Source organism: Staurois parvus, unplaced genomic scaffold (genome assembly GCF_062004578.1).
Source record: "Staurois parvus isolate SC_StPar_1 unplaced genomic scaffold, SC_StPar_1.0 ptg000209l, whole genome shotgun sequence".
Lineage (NCBI taxonomy): Eukaryota > Metazoa > Chordata > Amphibia > Anura > Ranidae > Staurois > Staurois parvus.
The window spans coordinates 177501-199534 of NW_028318005.1; the positions used below are offsets into that span (position 1 = coordinate 177501).

Genomic DNA, 22034 nt, shown 5'->3' on the forward strand with positions numbered 1-22034 from the left:
TGGGCACTGATGAGAAGGCACTGATATGCAGCAATGATGGGCACTGATGATCAGGGCACTGATCTGCTCTGTGACATTTGACAGTTATCGGCTGCTCTTTCCTCATGCTGTGACAGCGTAAGGAAAGTGATGCCGATAACCGGCAACTGTATTTACTTTGTGATCTGTGTCATTGGGCACAGCTGATCACAGGGTAAAAGGCTGCTGTGATTGGCCTTTTACCTAGTCATGTGAATAGCTGTGTCCGTAGGACAGAACGATCACTGACAGTGCTGGGAGTGTGCGGGGGGCACTTTCAGGGAGGATGTCATATGACGCCCTCCCAGAACTGGACAATTGTGCTGTAGCCGTCTTTCGGCTTTAGCGGTTGTAAAGTGGTTAATATATACTGTTAATTACCTTTTCTCATCAGCCATATAGAGCACTCTTGTGACTTCTATCAGTGTCCAGCCGAGCACAGGTTAATCTTGTAGGAGGAGTTTTCATTCTCCTCTGACAGTTCTATAAGGCTGCATTACCCCTGACACACCAAACAGAAAATGTACAGACTTGCCACTGCTGCTTTGTACCATGACAGATAGATTGGGGACAGTAAAAGAAGGGGAAGACGAGAGAAGACATGATCAAACAACTTTTTTACACAGTGTGGAGGATTAACACATTAGGTTCCACGGCAAGTATAACAAGCATGCTTTCCTGCATATACAAATTGTAAAAGTGCAGCGCTATGATAACATAAATTCACAATTGATAAGATGAAATATAAATTGCTAGATATACCAATATTCTGAGAAAATGGGTATAGGATGTGATAAACAAATAAATAAGAAAGTATTCTATGGTGAACTGGTGTGTGATTACGGTAGTACAGGTTAATCCAATTCTTTACCAATAAATATATAGATAAATCAATAAAGTGATGAATAATTGTCCCAAGAAAAAAAATGTACACGTTGTCCTTTTGTGATAATCCGATTCTGAGGTGTGAAGTAATATGTTCCAATATTCCAGTGATACATATGCAGATATTCCGGTGATGTGTGGGATAAGGTAAAAATACACACTCACCAGATGCGCTTTTTAAATGTGCAGTGTAACAATATTAATAGCTCGGTTCAGAGCCAAAGAAAGGGTGCCCATAGTGTAGTAATATGATTGAAAATGTATTATGAAGAAAACATAATTTCCATAGGAGTGAAAGCAGCTTAGCACATTGCTGACATAATAATGTCTTCATAATAAATTTTCAATCAAATTACTAAACTATGGGCACCCTTTTTTCTGGCTCTGCACCAAGCTATTAATATTCCAGGAACTTGGGTGACTTCTGGCCTTAACCATCCCAGAATCCAGAGGAGGGATATCCAGGCCAGGATGCATATTCACCCCACCTTAAAGGGGACCTCTGGCTGATTCCAACATAATGTTACACTGCTCATTTAAAATGCGCATCTGGTGAGTGTGCATTTTTACCATATCCTGCATGTCACCGGAATATCTGTATATGTATCACTGGAATATTGGAATATATTACTCCACACCTCAGAATCGGATTAACTATCACGAAAGGACAATTTATACATCCTTTTTTTTTTTTTCTCTTGGGACAATTATTCATCACTTTAATTTATTGATTTATCTATATATTTATTGGTAAAGAATTGGATTAACCTGTACTACCATAATCACACACCAGTTCACCATAGAACACTTTGTTTGTCACATCCTATACCCATTTTCTCAGAATATTGGTATATCTAGCACTTTATATTTATCTTTCATCTTATCAATTGTTAATTTATGTTGATATCATAGCGCAGCACTTTTACAATTTTTATATGCTGTTTTTGAAGGTCTCTGGTTCCTTTTTGTGGTGCATTAGCTGCTATATTATTGTCAAGCGCTCGCTGAACCCCCCCCCCCCCCCCCCTTATACATTTCCTGCATATACAGACTGTTGTGGGTTTAGTAACACTTTAAGAAATGCTTGTACATTGTATCAGGTGGACAGTGTGCTATGTTTGTGAATGTATCTAGCTATTCCCTATAATGACAGGCAGGCTATGTTGTGAGCTCACATGTTGCAGGCTCCTGGTGTGATCATTAGAGGCTGAAGTTGTTAGTTTTCAACCTGATTTTGTACAGTCATGTAGTCTTCACTGAACACCTAGCAACGGGCGGTCACTATAGACCGATACTGGGAAGTAGTTACACCTTACGTTTCTGAGCTCTGCCGGAAACTGATAACACACTTTGATCATTCAAAGAATGGGCAAATATTGGCTCTTTGGTATTAACAAAGGCTCTGTATTTGCTTGACCAGCATTGGTGTATAAATAAAATCCATCAGACTTCTTTGTAGTGATGACCTACTGCCTTGTACTCTACAACTGAACTAAAGACAGTTTTATCAAAGAGGAACAAAAGTAGAGCTTTTGCTCTTATCAGTGAACCTGTAAACTTCATCTTTTGCGGGTAACATGAAAAAAGTAAACTCTTTGCTTTCAAGAGCTGGAGTTCTGCATCGGGTTTCATAAATTGGCCCCTTGTACATACACAGGAATTGATGAAAAATGCCCCCAGTAGGGAGACACACAGCAACTAAAAAAACCTAATGGAGATTCTTAACCTTTATCACTCTATTAGTGGTCTGTACAGAACTGCATGTTGTAGTATAATAAAAAAAAGGTTCAATAACCCATCAATTTATTATTTATTTCAGGTACTTATATAGCACCGTCAATTTACGCAGCGCTTTACATATATATTGTACATCAGTCCCTAACTTTCAAGGGGCGTACAATCTAAGGTCCCTAACTCACATTCATACATACACATACTAGCGACAATTTAGACAGGAGCCAGTTCACCTACCAGCATGTCTTTGGAGTGTGGGAGGAAACCGGAGTACCCGGCGGAAAGCCACACAGGCACAGGGAGAACATGCAAACTCCAGGCAGGTGGTGCCGTGGCTAGGATTTGAACCAACAACCCTAGTACTGCCAGGCGGAAGTGCTAACCATTTAGTCACTGTGCTGCCCAAATGCTTACATTTTCTTGGGAACCCACCAAGGGATCACTCAACGGTATTGTACAGGGCCTTTTTCATACAAGCGCTCTTAAGTGTACATCCATGTGAAGGTCTGTATTTCCCTGCATGGATGCAGAGGTTTTCCACGCGTCCTTGTGCAGGCAGTCCCATTCATGTCTGTAGCAATGCAGCGGATGCATGGTCACAGCCGCTGATCCCAATTTGACATCCATGTGGGTGTGTGTCCCTGAATGCAGAGGGTTTATTTTCAGGGACACGCACCCCACAACTGTCAGATTGGGCACAGTGGCTGTGCAGCTGCTGCGTCACAATAGACAGGAATAGGAGTGCATAGAACACGTCTGTGTATCCTATGTGGACAAACACAGTCCCTCACACCAAATGAATGAAAAGTAATCACAGCTCAAGGTTGATCCCTACCTCTATCACCTCCATTGCATACTAGCAGGCGCTAGAGCTGTTCGTTACAGGCATCAAGGAGAGAAAAAAATCCAGTCAACCGCACATCCAATAAAATCACCTTTATTTGGGCATATTCAAAATAGCAGCTATAATTAAGTGCTGATGGTGGTGTGAAACGTGTTAGCTGGAGTACTATGTTCCCTCTTTTGTACTTTGTGGAGTGTCTATTTTGAATATGTCAATATAAAGATGATTTTATTATGTGCTGACCGGATTTTTGCTCTCCATCATGACAGCCCCTCACACCGATTGTACACTTGAGTATGCCCCCTGCAAATGTGGGCTAATTGGATCTCTGCGAAAATCTTTTAAATTTGTCAGTTCTCACAGGGGAGAAAACGTTAAAGCTGAACTACACTGCATCTGAACACAACATACCAAAAACACTATTCAATTCATTTCTAATATTCAAAGCAAACTCACCCATACATGTCTCCATGCTTTTTGCTGAGAAATCATTTTGAGCCCCTCTTCAGCTTTTCTGGCTGTGGCTGTCTTGAGTGAGGGCAGATGATTCATGTAGCTTTTAATAGAATCCATCTGCCTTTAGCTGAGGTATGTAAGCGGGAGGGTGCGTTTAACTGCGAAAACCCCTCCATTCCCAAAGACCCCTGGGATGTATGGCATCATTTGCCTAGGCCTGGAAACCAGGAACTTAATAAAGAAATAAAAAAAAAAGTTTAAAATATGATTTTACTTTACTATTCATTTATTAATGCTAGCAGCATAAGATTAAACCTAAAATAACTCCACACTTGTTGAGAAAAAAAAATATTCCGCTCTGGATGATCTGTGTACATTGAAAGGATTTTAACAAGTTTTGTTGCAGATTCCTACCTTTTTGTTCTGATTGAGTAGCTGTTTGTGTCCATGTGCAGAGTGAATCTGTATGGGATGGTTTCATAATGATCTATCAGCTGCTACACCTGCAGGGCTTGAGGAAAACTGCATGGTCTGCATCCCTGTAGTACTCGTTCACACTGGAATGTGGTGCGGGATAGCTGGTTTCCTGTTTGGCTTCCCGCACCGCATTCTGATTGCAATGCCCGTGTGATCTGCTATGGGGGTCAGTTAAAGTTAACAACACCCCAAATGCAGGTCGCAAATGCATGGCGTTTGCAGCAGACCACATGGTTCAAAGTACCATGCTTTGCGGTTGCAGTGCGTTTAAAAAAACGAGTGTATGCACTACTTTCAGCACGGTGTGATTTCATCCCATTCAAATGACTGGGCATGAAATTGCACCGCACAAACCCGCATATGAATCGTAGATTCGTACACTTTTTTTTTTTTTTTAATTCTGAAGGAGTAACTGTTTGGTCCATGTGCAGAGTGAATCTGTATGGGAGTGGTTTCATAATGATCTATCAGCTGCTACACCTGCAGGGCTCTGAGGAAAAACTGCAGGGTCTGCATCCCTTTAGTGCACTGGAATGTGGTGCGGGAGAGCTGGTTTCCTGTGCTGCTTCCCACATCGCATTCCGATCTCAATGCCCGTGTGATCTGCAGTTTGGGTCAGTTAAAGTTAACGACTCCCCGAATGCAGGTAGCAAATCTCGTTTGCCCACACCAAACCACATGGTGCAAAGTACCATGTGTTGCAGTTGCTGTGCGTTTAAAAAAAGTAGTGTATGCACTACTTTTAGTGCGGTGTGATTTCATCCCATTCAAATGAATGGACATGAAATTGCACCGCGTAGACCCACATATGAATTGCACAGCTTGCTGTGCGATTTATATACGGGCATAATGTAAACTGGTCCTTAGACATGATTCCCTTGGGAAGCATCTCGCCAAAAATGACATTCTGTGTAGCGAACACCTCCAGGTAGCCATATTTCATTGCATTTTACAGAACATTACAGTGCTGCAGATTGAAAAGGAAAGGTAATTTTAATAACATTCAATTACAATATGACGCAATATGAGCCGCAATTGGATACGCTATATTATTATTTTTTTATTTGTTCATTTTTTTCTTCACAAAAGTAGACTTATCCTTTTAATGTTGATTAAGAGCATGAAGTTCATCTGAAAAACAAATTGCTCTAATCGTTCAGACAGGTTAAGATTCCAAATAAATCAGTGATGCTGTATATGATGTTATGGTTGCAGTAGGAGCGGTTTCATTCTCTCGGTTAAAGGTAGAAATCCCCTTTAATTAAACGGGAATGTGCCTACATGTTGAAATGTACGTGGTCAGCTTTGTGCATAGCTGTTCAGTCTTTTTTTGGAAACAGTGGTTTTGGCGTGAGCTTTGCCAGACATTCTGTATAGCAAGTTAGGCGGCTTATCTATCTGTGGTTTACAGGAATATTCAGCTGTATTCAATATGAACTGTATGATTCTATCCCAGTGTTCATCCACACATGGACGGCGTGTGCTGTGACATGCGGATTGTCTCGAGCCTTCCATAGAATGTTTTATGGGGTGGGCCTGGTCATTCATTTTATGGTGGCACAAGGCCTTAAAGGGCTTTACTATGTCCTTGTGATTTCCATGTTGTCTGCATGAGCCTTGGATACAGCTGCAGGCTTCCATTGTTTCTTTATCCTGATGAGCGTTCTATAGGATGTGACCTTCAGATCAGAGATTAGTAACTGGAGTTTAGGATTATCAGGATGGTGCTGCTGGCCGCTCTCTTTATGAGATTACTCCATAGTGGTGGATGGGAAAGATGACGGCTGTTTTATAATCCATTAACCCTTGTTCTGAAGCCATTTCTTTGTCTGATTTCTCTGCTTCTTGCTTAAAGCAAATCACTTAGCCATCTTACATTTTTAAAAGTCACCCCTAGAGGCTGACTATTACTTTATTAGCCGGATTTGATGCGATTCTTCTGACTTTAGGGCTAAATCCTACTCTGCTTTCACATTTCATCTAGCAGAGAAAGCACAGTTTCAATGAAGTTGTACTTTAATAAATCACTTCTCCTAAGTACGACCTACCTGCAATAATACCTTCCTCCCCAATCCAGCAATTTGTTTCCTCTGACATTGTCCTGGCCAGCCGCTCTTCATACTGAACACACCAGGCAGCCCCTTTCATTCTAGGTTCACACACACGCAGTTCGCATTTGATCAGTTTCTGCAGTGCATTTTGCGGTGTGTTTTGCGGTCTTTTGTGTTTTTGTTTTTTTTTTCAACTTGCTGCTGGGCAGAATAAAAAGCAAAAGGCATCAAAAACTCACTACATGCATTTCTGCAACGTCTCCATTGAAGTCTGTAGAACCAAAAATGCAACATTTTGTGTTTAAAAAAAGTCCCTGACTCTTTTCAGAAAACGTGGAGATGTAGACCTGTGTCTGTGTTTCTAGAAAACGCATAGATGTGAACCTAGACTAAGTCTTGGTTCACACTATTGCTACCTGAAAATCACGTGACTTGCAGAGCGACTTTGCCAGGAAACTTGAGTACTACTTTGAAGCAACTTTCAGGGAATGCCTGGGTAATCTTCCTGTAATGTCAGATCCAAATCACATCAATACAGATGAGGAGCTGACTTGGAGGTGACTTCTATTAAAGTAAATGGACACAAGATGCCTTGAAGTAGTATAGGAAAGTTTTTTTGTTTTGTTTTTCTAAAGACAGAGTGACTTCAGTAGTGCTAATCAAGACAGCTCTCACAAGTTGGATCCCAAGTCGCAGCTGTGTGAACCGAGCCTTATTCTAGATAAGCCATTTTCCGGGGGGCTGCTGAAGGCCTCCATGAGTACGGCTTACCCATAGGAATGAATGTGGCCATGGCGTGCATGCACAGCATAAAGCGGAGCTGGCTGGGGCAATGTCAGAAGAAAGATTGCTAGATCGGGAGGAATGTCAAGTTTTATCCCAGGTAGGCTGCACTCTGTGGGGGGAATTATTAAAGGACAACTTCACTGAAGGTAAAATTGTTCGGTAAGGGACATTAAAGCTTTAAATGAAACAGGGAGCCGGGCCGGGTCTAGGCACAAAGTTATTATTATTATACAGTGTTTATATAGCGCCAAAGGGTTTGCTCAGCACTGTACATTACCGAGGGGGACAGAACATGAGACAATACAGTACAATACAATACACGAGGGGTTCGAGGGCCCTGCTCTTTCAAGCTTACAATCTAGGAGGGAGGGGATAGTGGTACAGGAGGAAGTGGCTGTGGGGGATGGAGTGGTAGGAGGAGTGGAGGAGATCGGTTGTTAGGTGAGGGTAGGGTAGGCTTCCCTGAAGAGATGGGTTTTCAAGGTGCGCCTGAAGGTGAGGAGGGTAGGTGACAGTCTGATGGATTGGGGTAGGGAGTTCCAGAGGATGGGGGAAGTCCTGGAGAAGTCCTGCAGTCGGGCGTGGGAGGAGGAGACCAGGAAGCTGGAGAGTAGGAGGTCCTGTGATGAGCGAAGGGCACGGGTAGGGTGGCATTTGGGTATCAGGTCAGTTAGGTAGTTCGGGGAGGCATTGTGAATGGCTTTGTATGTCAGAGTTAGTAATTTGAATTTAATGCGTTGGTCAATCGGGAGCCAGTGAAGGGATTGGCAGAGGGGGGTGGCAGATGTTGATGAGTCTAGCCGCTGAGTTCAGGATAGACTGGAGTGGGGATAGCATTTGTTTGGGTAGGCCAGTGAGAAGGGAGTTGCAGTAGTCCAGGCGTGAGATGATGAGGGAGTGTACGAGTTGTTTAGTAGTGTCTGGGGTGAGGAACGTACGTATCTTGAAGATGTTGCGGAGGTGAAGCCTGCATGACTTTGATAGTGATTGGACATGAGGTTGGAAGGAAAGGTTTGAGTCCAGGGTGACACCCAGGACTTTGGTGTGTGGGGTGGGATTGATGGTGGCGTTGCTAGTCGTGATGGAGAGGATGGGGGGGGGGCTGGGGGGAAAACTAGGAGCTCGGTTTTGGACAGGTTTAACTTGAGGAAATGGAGCGACATCCAGTCTGATATGTCGTTCAGGAGGTGGGCGATGCGGGCGGATAGAGAGGGGGTGAGGTAAATTTGTGTGTTGTCGGCATAGAGGTGATAGTTGAAGCCATGGGAGTGTATCAGTTTGCCAAGGGAGGAGGTGTAGATGGAGAAGAGGAGGGGTCTGAGGACAGAGCCTTGGGGGACTTCAACAGAGAGGGGGAGGTGGCAGCGTTATAGGTAACGCTGAAGGAGCGTTGGGATAGGTAGGAGAGCCAGGAGAGAGCAGCGTCCCTGATGCCAAAGGAGTGCAGTTTAGTAAGGAGGAGGGGGTGGTCGACGGTGTCGGAGAGGTCGAGCAGCAGGGGGACTGAGTAGTGGCCATTAGCTTTGGCGGTTAGCAGGTCGTGATTTTAAGTAGGGCGGTTTTGGTGGAGTGTAGGGGACGGAAGCCAGACTATAGTGGATCAAGGAGGTTGTTATCAGTGAGGTGGGCGCTTAGGCGATTGTAGGCTAAGCATCAAGGAGCTTGGAAGTGATTGGCAGCAGGGAGATGGGTCTAAGGTTGTTTAGGTCAGTGGGGTCAAGGGAGGGTTTTTTGAGTATGGGGGTGATGTGTGCATGCTTTAAGGGGGAGGGGAATGATGGAGGAGTGGGGTGACTGGAGGAGTTGTGAGGGGATAGGGTCTAGGGGGCAAGTGGTGAGGCGGGCTTCAGTGAAGACCTTAGTGACCACCTCAGTGGTAGCAGGGCTGAAGGAGCCGAGTGTTGGGGAGGTTATAGTGTGCGGGGCGTTGGGTATGGTGGGGGGCAGTGCGGTTGCGAGGTCAAAGGAGGGGAGAGTTGAGGGGGTGATGGAGGGAGGCTAGGTGGAGAGGTAGATTGCGAATTGACAATGTCCTTACGGATTGCGTCAATCTTGTTTTGGAAATGATTGGCAATCTCGTGGGCGGTGAGTGAGGTACTGAGTGGAGGTGGGGGGGGGGGAGAGCAGGGATTTGAAAGTGGAGAAGAGCCGGCGAGGACAGGTGGAGAGGGTGTTGATGAGGGTTACAAAATATGCTTGCTTGGCAGCGTGGAGGGAGGTGGTGTAGGTGAGGAAGGCGGATTTGTAGAGGGAGAACGCTCCAGGGGATCTGGTTTTGCGCCATAATCGCTCCAGCGCGCGACTGCGTCGTTTGAGACATTTTGTATGGTCGTTCTGCCAGGGTTGAAGCGGTCGGGGTCTGATGTTATGCGTGGTTAGGGGCACCAGGGAGTCTAGGGCAGCAGACAGTGAGTCGTTGTACGCAGTAGTGGCCAGGTCAGGGCATGTCAGTGGAAGGATACTGTCGTACAGGCGGTCAGCTGCCGAGTGGAGATGGGCCAGGTTCAGGTTGCGGAGGTTACGGCTGGTTATGGTTTGACGCTTTGGGGGGGGGGGTTAGAGGAGAGGGAGATGGAAAACGTGAGGAGGTGGTGGTCAGAGAGGGGGAAGGGTGTGTTAGTGAAGTTGTGGAGGGTGCAGAGGTGGGAGAAAACGAGGTCCAGGGTGTTCCCATCGGTGTGGGTCTAGGACTGTGTGCACTGTGTGAGTGCAAAAGAGGAGGTTAGGAGGAAGAGTTGGGAAGTAGCCGGGTTGGCCAAAGTTAGGAATGTTATGTCCTGCAAACAAGGGGAACCAGTTCAGGTGGGAGCACAATATAGCCTCTTGGTGAATAAAGGTGCCTGCTCTTTTCACACTATTACTTTCTGGATTGGCTGACTGGTTTGCTTTTGCTTTAGGGCTCATTCACACTTGACTAATTTCTAACTCTTGCCAAACGCCCCTATAGAATTTGGGAAGTGTTTTTAACGCTCTCAAACACTGTCCAAACATGAGCTGTAATAGCACATCACAAATGCCAATAATGAAGTTTAATGGTGTTAACGCTACGCAAACGCCTGCCAGGCATTTGAGGAGCATCACCATAGTCTTCAATGGGAAGCCTTAACTCCTCCTGACTGGACATGAGGTGTCAATTTTGCCACAACTTTAACACTTCAGTGTGAACAGGAGTGTGCTGCCATGTGTAGAATTTTCATAGGCGTTTGAGGAGCGTTAATAAATCTTCCCTAATGCCTGCTAACAAAGCTAGTGTGAACCTAGTCTTAAAGTGGTTGTAAACCCTTACATATACACAGTAAAGTAGGTAGCCTCAGGTGATACAGGGTTGAAACAAATCTTCCTACATAAGTTGTATCTGTTTATCTACTGTATTCTCTTCTCTTCAGTCATTCAAAATGCTGAATTTATAACGTTTGAGAGTTCAGAAAATAGGGGATAAAGAGTTGAAGTTACCCTGCAAAGTTCAGCGAGGAGAGCTCATTTGTCGAACAGATATAACAGAAAAATCACTTTAAATAATTATGAATAATTAAAAGTTTGGATAATTAATTTTAATAATTAAGAATAAAAAGCAACAAATAACTTCTTGAGGTTTACATAGACTTTAATGTGTTCACTGCACTTAATCCATCTACAGTAGAAGAGAGAATGGCATAGCCATGTGCAGCTTCCATGTCAAAGTGTTCTAGTCTGTCCTGATGACTCCTAGGCAACTTCTTGTGCCTGGCAAGGGCCGCAGAATAGTTTACAGCAGCTGCCTTGGAGCAAGCCCACTCTGAATTTATATTCTCTCCATTGCAGATTTTATTGTTCCTTGTGTGTGTGTGTGTGTGTGTGTGTGTGTGTGTGTGTGTGTGTGTATATATGTATATATATATATATATATATATATATATGTGTGTGAAGAACTATTAAATATGCCTCAGGATTGGAATTCAGTTATGATCTTTAAATGCTCACATTACTAAATTTAAAAAGTGATCAAATGCAGAAAGTGTAAAGAGTAACTTCATTTTTTTGATGGTAAAAAAAATCCCACCTGGGTGATCAATGTACATTGCAGGGATTTTAACAAACTTCATGACACCTTTTTGTTGCTCTGAAGTAGTTTTTTGTTTCACTGTATCCTTTTGATACTGGTTCTGAATGGAAGGGACTACTTCATTATCAGCTGGTGCATTTTAATAATAATAATAATAATAATTATTATTATTATTATACAGGATTTATATAGTGCCAACAGTTTGCTCAGTGCTTTACAATATAAAATGAAAAAAGCTGCAGAGTTTGCATCTTTTTGAATGTATTTTAACTCTTGGGAGTATCCCACCAAAACCGAAATTCCTTTTTCAGGGGTTTCCTAAAAGTTGACTTGTATCTTAGTACAATCAGTGAGCCAATCACACAAGCAGGAAATGTAATTTCCAGGGACATTCTGTACACCATATGTGTACAGAATACCTCCAGGTTGCCATATTGCATTGAATTTTAAAGGAAATTACTTGTGTAGCAATTTATATATTTTTTCCATGAAAGTGGAATTGCCCTTTAACCTAAAGCAGTCACATTTGTGAGCATTTGGGCTGGGAAGCAGAGTGGAAAAATACATCAGGTGCTATACCCAGTGGTGTGGTTCTGTGACGTGGCTCTGTAGATTACATATGTATTTGCAAATGTGTACTAACTAAACCCCTGTTTTTAACGCATACTGTTAGGTTAATTTGGTTTGTTTGCAGGCTGGCTGGCAAGTTGAGCTGGGAACTTTTCTCTTTTGTTGTTTGACATGCGTCGCCCGTCCATGTATTCGTTGCTGTGAAGGCCAGTTATAGATTGGGGCAGTGGCCATTTTTTTGTACTGTTGAATTGTTGGTGAGGGGGTGCACTGGACACCCAACTGCCATTGTGCTACATGCTGGGTGTCTGGTGTGCTCCTGTACTTTTTTAAGGAAGGGTGGGCTCCCTCAGGTCCACGTGCCCTTGGTCTATCCATTATATACATGTGCCTCTACTGTGGGGGCCCTCAAAATTCGTTAGGACTACAGAATATCGGGGTGCTGTGACGTGGCTCTGTAGATTACGTATGTATTTGCAAATGTGTGCTAACTAAACCCTGTTTTTAACGCATATGGTTATAGAAATGACATAGTCTGGCTGAAAAAAAGACAAAAGTCCATCCAGTTCAACCATTAAAAAAAAAAAAAGTTCTAATCCTATACCCACAGTTAATTTGGTTTGTTTGCAAGCTGGCTGGCAAGTTGAGCTGGGAACATTTCTCTTTTGTTGTTTGACATACCCAGTGGGGGAACACATTTTATACAGATTTTTTTGACACCCAGAAAATTATACATTTGTTATACTGTATTTCTGTTTCATTTTAGAATCTGTGAATGTTCCTATGCTGTAATGTAAGGCATTGACCAGAATAAGCAAAGTACAGTAACCCGTAGAGGCCAATTAGCAAAATTTTACATTGACTTGACCTCTGTAAACAAAAATTGGAGTGCTTGCTGTGGGTTAATGTGCTGTTTCTGTTGTTGGGCCTGTTTGCACTGGCTTGTTAAATAAGTAAATTCTGCTCAAGGCAGTTTTTGTTGGCATCAGCAGTTGCCAGTTAGTAGTTATCGATTTTCTGTGTGTTTTGGGTTTTTGTAATCAATATCCTATGATTGGTAAATTCCCAGTCAGCTGTTGGGTCAGGGTGAGATCGGGTAGTTGAGACTTCTGGCAATACATTAGCCCCACATGTGAAATTTTGTAAATAGCAGAACTTACATTGTGTGATCTGCTGATTTGTAATACATCCTATTTAAAAGGTATTAACTTACAATAAAATGGCATCTAAGCTGCAATGAGAAAAAATATCTTGATAATATTAATTTCCGAGTTGCTATATAGACCTTCTGATAATCAGATTGAACATATGTAGTTTTTTTTTTTTTTTTTAAGGGGGGGGGGGTTGTGTGCAGAAAAGAGCACTATGTTTTTCCTTCTTTTTTAGTACATTAATTTGAAACGTCTTTAGATTGACACACTTCAATTGAACGGGTTGCCCTCCATGCCAAAGTAACACTTGTTCCCTTTTTTTTCTGGAGGCTACTTTGGTTCCTTTTTGGACAGTGAGATTTGGTGCATTTTATGTGACAAAACACCCTTTTTAGCGATTTCAGATGCCATTAGAAATGAATGGCACCCAAATGTGCGCTGCATGTTTTGCCAGGATTTTAGTGCGTTCTGGAATCGCAGGCAACAAGAGCGCACTGGCGAGCATTCCTCCCTTCATCTTAATGTGGATGGTGGGATCTGGTCAGTTAGCTGGCCCATGTATGGCCACCTTTATTCATCAGGGAGGGTTCATCTAACACACATTGGAGAAGGCCTGTAGATTTGTTTCTGCGGTCTGACTGCAAATGCTTAGAATCCACAGACATCCTACAATGCCCTCTTGCTTTGTATTACAGGAACTGTTTGTACACATTGTTTGGCGGTTGCATTGTGTAATTATTTGCATAGCTTCAGTGAGCCAGTTAGATTAGTAACATATTGGTGATCTCCATTTCCTTTAAAGATTACTATTCTTCCTGTATCACCCTGGCTAGAAGTCCAGTTGAAAACAAGGATGGGTGTGTGTGTTTAGGGCTCATGTACACGGGGCGTTTGGAAAACTCTTCTGAAAGATGGAAACTGACTGCTGGAAAACATAGGTTAAAAAAACATCAGTTTAGCCGCGTTTGCATACCGCGTTTGCGTTTTAGAAGCGTTTTTAAAAGATAACCTCAGGAAACCGTCCCAAATGCCCAGAATGCACTGAAAAATAGTAAAAAAATTAACTATTTCAGACATTTTGAGAGGAATAGAGAGAGCAGAAGCAGAGAGAGCAGTATGTGTTGAGATTACCTGTCTTTTCTGGTTGTATTCACTATGGATCCCATCATGAGCATTCTACCATTTTGTTCCTTCAAGTGAAACCTGGAACTTACTGCATTTGAATACATGGAAAACACTTTGCATGCATTTCTGATAATGAAAAAAGACTCTGGACATGGAACAGTTAAAAAACGCTTATAAACGCAAACGCGGCTAACCGCGTTTACACACGTTTGTAACGCCGGTAAAATCTACTCCTGAACGCAAGTTTGGTGCGTTCAAAAAAAGACTGTAAACTCAACTGCCTGTAAACGACTATGTATACAGGGACAGATAGGAAAACATTAGGGAGAGTTCAGGGGATGCTGAAAAAAATGCAGAAAAGCTCCTAAACGTGAGTTTAGCAGCTGCAGTGTACATGAGCCCTCAAGTTTAAGCAGCATCTGAAATGTGGCCAGTATATGAAGAGGCTTGGATAACTTGGGCATTCTAGGATTTATTTTACTAAGTTTTATTTAACCTCCCTGGAGGTATTCCTGAGTGTAGCTCGGGGTAAAGTTTCAGCACCACAAGCGGTAACCCCGAGCTACACTCAGGAATACCCTGCAGCGTTGCTCCGGGATCTCTTCACTTACCTTGTCCTTCGCTCCCGCGATGTCCCCCCTACAGTGTCCCCGGCAATGTCCTTTGGCCGATGCCAGCATCTGTCTTCTGGGTTCCGTTCCCTGCGACTTCAGGACGTACGGGAGACGGAACAGCGGAAATTTGAAAGTTGTAAAAGTGACATTCACTAAATACACTAAAATCACATAGTAAAACATTACTGTATCAAACCATTTCACATACATTTTGTCCCGAGTGCTTTGTCCTGTGCCCTGCCTGCATTTTGTCTGTTCTTTCTGCCTGGAAACTGAGAAACGTCCATGGCGTCCAAAAAGCGTCCCTTTAGGTCAAAAGCGGTTTTAGACCAGCTAGAGAACAGCGATAGTAAATCAGAACCACTTGCAGAATTGAGTGATAATGATTCGTGGGGGAAATTCGTCATCAGACACGGAAAACGATTTTGCGATGTGCAAACTTGGCGCTCTATTTCAAATTTCAGTGTTTTTGGTTTGATTATATTATTTAAATGAATTATTATATTATTATTTGATTATTTATTAAATAATAATTTATGATTTCATGTTTCAAATTTTAACATACCCGGGATGTTTACTAGACTTGTTCGGACAGATTTTGGTGAGTTATTCCTAAAAATTACAGCCTACAATAAAAAAACCGAACCGGATATCGTATGTACTCTCCAGCGCCTCAGGATATGCACAGCCAAAAGGGAAGCCAAGGGTACCAGGACAGCGACAACCAAAGGAAATGCTTTAGGGGTGCAGCCCTCCTCAGATGGGGAAATTTGTTGTTTATTGTAGAGAGAAAATTTTCTCTCTACAATAAAAAAAAATACATATTTCCATGCAAAAAAAAAAAGTACTGCTTTGAGCACAGAAATATGGACATAATCAGACCACTAGGGAGGTTAAATGAAGTAGCTACATAAGAGAATACGGCGCTGCAAGCAGGAATGCAAGTGTTCCTAACGGTTTCACTCTTCCAAAGAAGTCGGGCACTAGAATAATGCCCAAGATGGTGATAAAGAACATGCGGCAATTGGTCAGATTCCCAATTACTGTAGCGAGAACACTACATGGTGATGTCTAATTACTGCACATTACTGCTCTTTGCACATAATCTTTTTTTTTTTTTTTTTACTGCTAAAATGAAGGGTGATGACCACATCGTTGTCCTGCCACATCTGTCACCCTGTTCATTTCACTGCTGCTTACATTGCTGGCTTTTTTGGAATGAAGGTAAAACCTGTCCCTATATTTTCCAGTTCAGCCTTTCAAGAGATGATAGGGACTGCATGCTTTGCTGTTCTCTATCAGATGTCCACACCCAGTTTGCAAAGAGAAGTCCGAGCTAAGGCATGCTTTCTCCTGCTTTCCACAAAGCTGTCGGTTGGGATGATTTTGCAGAAAGGAAAAAAAAAATGTTTTTTTTTTTTCTTTCACCTGCAAAGCATTGCACCTGCGATCAGTGTATCGTGGATGCAATTTTAGTCTCCTGCTGACACAGCCGACAGCTTCTACCAGTACCTTTTTGTAGGGGCACATAGCTACTCAGCTGCAGGAAGTATGAATTAACTACGAGGGTGCTCATTAGCGCACTTGCAGTTCATTGAGAACTACAAGCCGTCTGCCGTGGTGGAAAACGGGACTTGTCATTTAGTAACTGCCTACGATGTAAAGGTAGACCGTATACTGGGAAAGTCTGCAGGATCCAGGTATTGATTGTTGATGCAATGTACAAATACATGCACATTTTTTTTTTACCTGCAAAAAGATATGCATTTTTTTCTCACCAAGTTGATTTTATCCTTTAATGAATGGAAAGGAAAAATGTTTCCCATTGGTGGCAGTTGGGCAGCAGGCTGCCATTAGAATGTGTAGTTAGTTTCTTATTAGGGAACGTCAGGCCTTAGATGGGATAATCCAGTAAGTACATTAACAGGTATAGGGAGTATGTCTTTGTTGCTTAATATAAATATTTATTACTTTGGACAATTGGTCAATTACCTGTCTCCAGACTGGAGTCAATTTCAAGCAAAACCAGATGTGTGGTAAAGAACCATTGAGTGGCGCTTTGCTAAAAACCTGTCTATCAATAGATATAGTTAAATAGCGAGTAGTGATGTAGTGCCATCCAGAATGTGGTTTTGTGTGCATTTTCTTTATTTACTGTACATCAGGGGTAGGCAACCTTAAAAAGGTGGAGATCTACCTGAAAAACATGGGAAAAGTCAAAGCTCACTGGGCACAGTGTCGCCTTTTTATACCTAAATGTAAATATAAACGAGCGCTTTTCAGTCCTGGGTATAAGCAGCTAGCATAAGGAAACCTCTAAAACCCTTAAACATAAATATATATAAAAAAATGCAGCGCTTAAATAAATATAATAAAATATAAAATGTGAGTGTGACAGAAAGCGCAAGTTGATGCGCTAATATGTGACAGTGATAGTGTCTTAATAAAGACAAAATTTATATATTGACGTGACAGTATTATGCACAATATATCACATAAATGCAAATGACATGAGTCCATTTAATGGGTTGCAAGTGCGTCAGTGATTCAGATAGGAAGATATCGATCATTGGCCAATCACATAGGCAGGAAGTGACATTTTGGAAGGCGTTCAGTGTACAGAGGGCCTCCAAGCTGCCATCTTGCAAGGAAAAGATTTTTTTTTTTCCTGACGGTTTTGAAGAATAACAGGAGCTGCCGTGCCAATTAAAAAGATGACCTCTCCTTCAAGAGCCCCCACTTCATCGATGACAACCTCCTGTAAAGACATTACCCTCTTGGTAATGACACATGTTCCCCCACCAGCCTCACAAGGTGGATTTCATTTGGATGCTGTACTTACCTGATGCTGAGCGTTAGCTTCACCTGTGAGCGGTTCCTATTAAATAAGAGGGTCCAATAAAAGGTCTGGAGAATATCCCTGGATGTGTAAGGGACCGCACGGCGGTACTACTAGCACTCCACTGAATAGGCGTCCCCAGCGCACGGAGTCTAAGTCCCAGGGTGCTTGTTCACCAGGGCCCCTGATGGTGGGGATGGACTTGGAGCTCCCTGAGACCAGGTCGTGACTACCGGGTGCGTCCGTCAGTGGTAGTAGTATGCGCAAGGGGCTCCCACGGGGAAGAGTCTGATGTGAGGAGGTCAGAAGACCCCACTGCACGGGATGGATGGATGGATGAGCAGGGTCAGACGGGCCGGGTCGGTAACAGAGAGGGCGGCAAGGTACAAGGCAGCGGGCATAGAATGGTCGGGTCACACGCCAGGTCAGCAACAGCAGGTCAAATCCAATAGGGGGCATTCAGGAGAGAGGTCAGGCAAAGCAAGGGTCAGAACAGGCGAAAACAGCAAGGTCAGGTTCAATCCGGGTCAATAACTTACAGGGTACAGGTTCACAGGATTCAGAATGCAGGAAAGACCAGAAGGCACTGAATGACAGCTCAGGGTCGTTTAAATATCCCGCCCTGCGCTGCCATTGGTGCCCAGCGGGCGGCCGCGGCTTCTACTGCGCATGCGCGAACTCGAACGCCGCGGCCGGCCCGGAACCAGTGCTCGAGTCCCTGCGCCGGGCGGCATACTGCGCCTGCGCCGGGACCAACGCGGCGGGGATCGAGGGGATCCCTGACAGGATGTTTTTGAGTGTGGTTTGAATACCACATCTCCACCGGGTTCCAGAAGGCCATCAGTACCCTTATACTACATGCGTATGTATTTATTTTAGGTACTTATATTATGATTTATGTCTGGTGAGTGTAAGCACACCCTATATTGCTTTTCACGGAAGTCACGAGCACCTGATTATGTGATGGACGTTTTATAGGATTGATCGATCTCTTCCTATCTGAATCACTGACGCACTTGCAACCCATTAAATGGACTCATGTATTATTGTGCATAATACTGTCACGTCAATTTATAAATTTTGTCTTTATTAAGACACTATCACTGTCATATTAGCGCATCAACTTGCGCTTTCTGTCACACTCACATTTTATTATATTTTATTATTTTTATTATATTTATTTAAGTGCTGCATTTTTTTATACCTTTTTACACCTGATTTAAATTCTTTAATTGCCATAGTACAGTGTTGCAATCACGTGCATTGCACGGCAATCATGGGTTTAAATCCAGTGGTGAGGAGGCAACAGATCACCTCCTCACCACCTGTCAAACATATTCTGGTTGCTTTTCAGAGGAGCAGTGGTGCCTGCTGCACTTGTGAATGAGCCCTTAGTTGCAATTGGCAGCGGCACCCTAAGGACTTGTTTATATGTAAAGTGTGTGTGTGTGGGGGGGGGGGGGGGTGTAAAACCCTGCGGTTGATTCACCACAGTGCATCAGTGTGAAAGCAGCACTATACTATTACATATTGTATTGCTTCACACTGACCTGAAGATCTCTTCTTTCCTGCTGCTGACACCACTCTGGAGACTGCTAGCCAGGATAAGAGGAGGAGTGCAGTTGGTATCACTCCGCATGGGACAGGAGCCGGCACTACAGAGGAGGTATTGGCTTATGCAGCTCATGCTCCCTACTACAGCCCCAACTTTACAAGTAGTCTCTCTGCATTGCATTTTGTTTGATGCTGTGGCCACGATCTACCAGTAGACTGCAGTCTACTGGCTGCTGACCCCAGCTGTACATATAGAGCTTTTATTGTATTCCATATTTTTTCCACACTTCTAGTGGTAGTTCACATCCCAGCACAGTTTCTCTCAGCTTTTCATATGGGGGAATGTTTACAGGGATCTGGATGAATGATGGTGTGTAGTATATTGGAGATCAGACCTTTAGCTTAATGACCTTCTCTACAAATTCCTTCGAATGAGGTAAGATTTGGAGTGTGTGTCAGTATCATGACAAACCTGAAGGTGGCTGTAGGAGGATTTAGGGAGCTTTTATTTGTCCTGGATCTCAGCAAATGACAATCTTTTGTGCTAGATGACCAAGTTGAAATACAGACTGTTTGCCATCACCATGACATTTTGGAGGAGAGGCTATCTAGGATCAGTGGCATGTATAGAAATAGGACATAAGGAACTAGATGTAATGAGATTGTGTTTAGCTTTGCATCCAGATATTCATTGTGAACATTTACAAAAGTAGGTGGTGGTATAAAGTAAGGGGGAGCTCTACAGAATGAAATTGGGGTGTGAGAGGGCAACCCATACTTTTTTGGTTTCAGTCCACTTGTTGAAAGAGGGGAGAGTTTACCAAGTGGAAACATGTCAAAGATGCGATTTTTGTTAAGTTTTTTTCTTTTTTTTTGCGTTTTTTGATAGTGGTGAAGAGCTTAGAATCTGTTAGAGCTTTTGTTTTGTATTAGGGCTACTGGATTGAAAAAAGAGAAGTTCTAAAATTTTGAGCCACCAGAAGAGAAATTAGAAGGTAAATCTCATGGGAAATTTTGACATTTGCTCCAGAAACAGCAGTCTGGATACATGCCATACATGGCTTGAATTTCACCCAGTTCCTGTTGAATCGGCCAACATTTAAACCTTGGGTGGCCCTCTTGGCACCACCTGGCCTAAACAAAAAGTCAATTTAACCACTTGCCCTCCTGAGGATTTACCCCCCTTTCTGACCAGGCCATTTTTGTGTTACGGCGCTGCGTTACTTTAACTGACAATTGTGCGGTCATGCAACGTTCATGTATGTTCATTTTTTCCCACAAATTGAGCTTTCTTTCGGTGGTATTTGATTGCCTGAGCGTTTTTTTTTTTTTTAAAGCAATTTTAAGGAAAAAAACTATATTTTTGCTATTAAACATGTCCAGTAAAAAATTAAATCAAATTTCATCATAAATTTAGGCCAAAATCTATTCTGCTTCATGTCTTTGCTAAAATAAAAATCCCAATACGTGTAAATTAATTGGTTTACGTGAAAGTTATAGTGTTTACAAATGGCGGCATAGATACTGGGATTTTTCTTTATTTTAAATTTTTACTAGTAATGGCAGCGATCAGCGACTTATAGCGGGACTGCGGCGGACATTCTGACAGTGGGGGGGGGGTGGGGAACTGTGTTACTGACATCCCCAGTGACACCAATACCATGATCAGTGCTAAAGAAAAAACTGACACACTACTAATGGCACTGGGCAGGTAGGGGTTAACATGAAGGGCGATCAAAGGGTTAACTTGTGCAGGGAGTGTTTTACTAGGGGGCCGTGTCAGTGTGCTTCACTGTAATCACACTGCTCTGGATGGCTGTGCTGTGCACAGCCATCCAAAGCAGTGTGCCCGAGTTGACGGAGAGGAGAACTGTTAGTAAACAAAACAGTCCTCCTCCGCATCAGAGATCTTCGGAAATCACGGGGCGCCGGCGAGTAATTAACGTTCAGGACCTGGTGATTGGCAGCCGCGAATGGCGGTGCGGGTAGGGCGTGCACACAGCTCGTGTGCGCCCCCTACCCGGAAATACAAAATAACGTGTGTATATATATGATTTTGCGCACCTGTGCCGCCCTGTAGCAATATTTTTGTTATAGGGCAGTTGGGAAACTGTAAAAAATAACTGAGCCTAGTGCAGAATTATCGGCCCAACTGTGACTGCATCTTGTCAGATCATTAAAATATATATCCTTTAAAAAGAAGTTCTTGATTTTCAGGCAAGAGACTGTACCTAGGCTGAGAGGGTGCGGTCTAGGAGTGTTGCATACAAGAGGAAGATTTGCCTCTTCCCCCAGTGATTTGCCTCTTTCCCCCAGTGAGCAAGCATCTAAACCCGGACACACATGGATTGAAGTTCGGCTGGTTCAACAGGGACCGGCTGAATTTCAATCCATCTCTGGGCAGGGAACTTGATCTACCAATAGACTTTTTGTACAACAGCCCTGTTTGGAGTTTACATGTTCTATCCGCTCTGCTGGCTACAGCCGGCAGGGCCAATCCGTGTATACTGATGGCAGGGAAGGTTCCCCACTGTCAGAATACAATAGCTCAGCAGGAAGATTTCTCCATCCACATCTAGTATGTGGATGGGGGAATCGAGTATGTTTGTTTTTGTTTGTTCAGCCTGCTGTTTGAATGAGAAACTGGCTCATCTATGGGCTACCTTAGTCCAAAAGTAGATACTGATCCTGGATGATTCCTGAACAAAGATCACACTGGACTTTTAGAGGAAAATATACTGCAGGTATTGTCAGGAGAATGCTGTGACTTCTTTAAGAGTTTGCATGTTACTGTTTATCCTACATAGAATGCACATACATTTAAATAAAAATGATACATCTGGTATTAGATTTACCATAATGCTGATTGCCCTTCCGAGCTTTAATTA

At 43.1% G+C, this 22034-nt stretch overlaps 1 protein-coding gene across 2 annotated transcripts in view; it reads left to right on the forward strand.

Moving 5' to 3' along the window:
• Positions 1-22034, forward strand: part of FAM120A (family with sequence similarity 120 member A) — a 96309-nt gene that overhangs the window by 22261 nt on the left and 52014 nt on the right. The window lies entirely within an intron of this gene.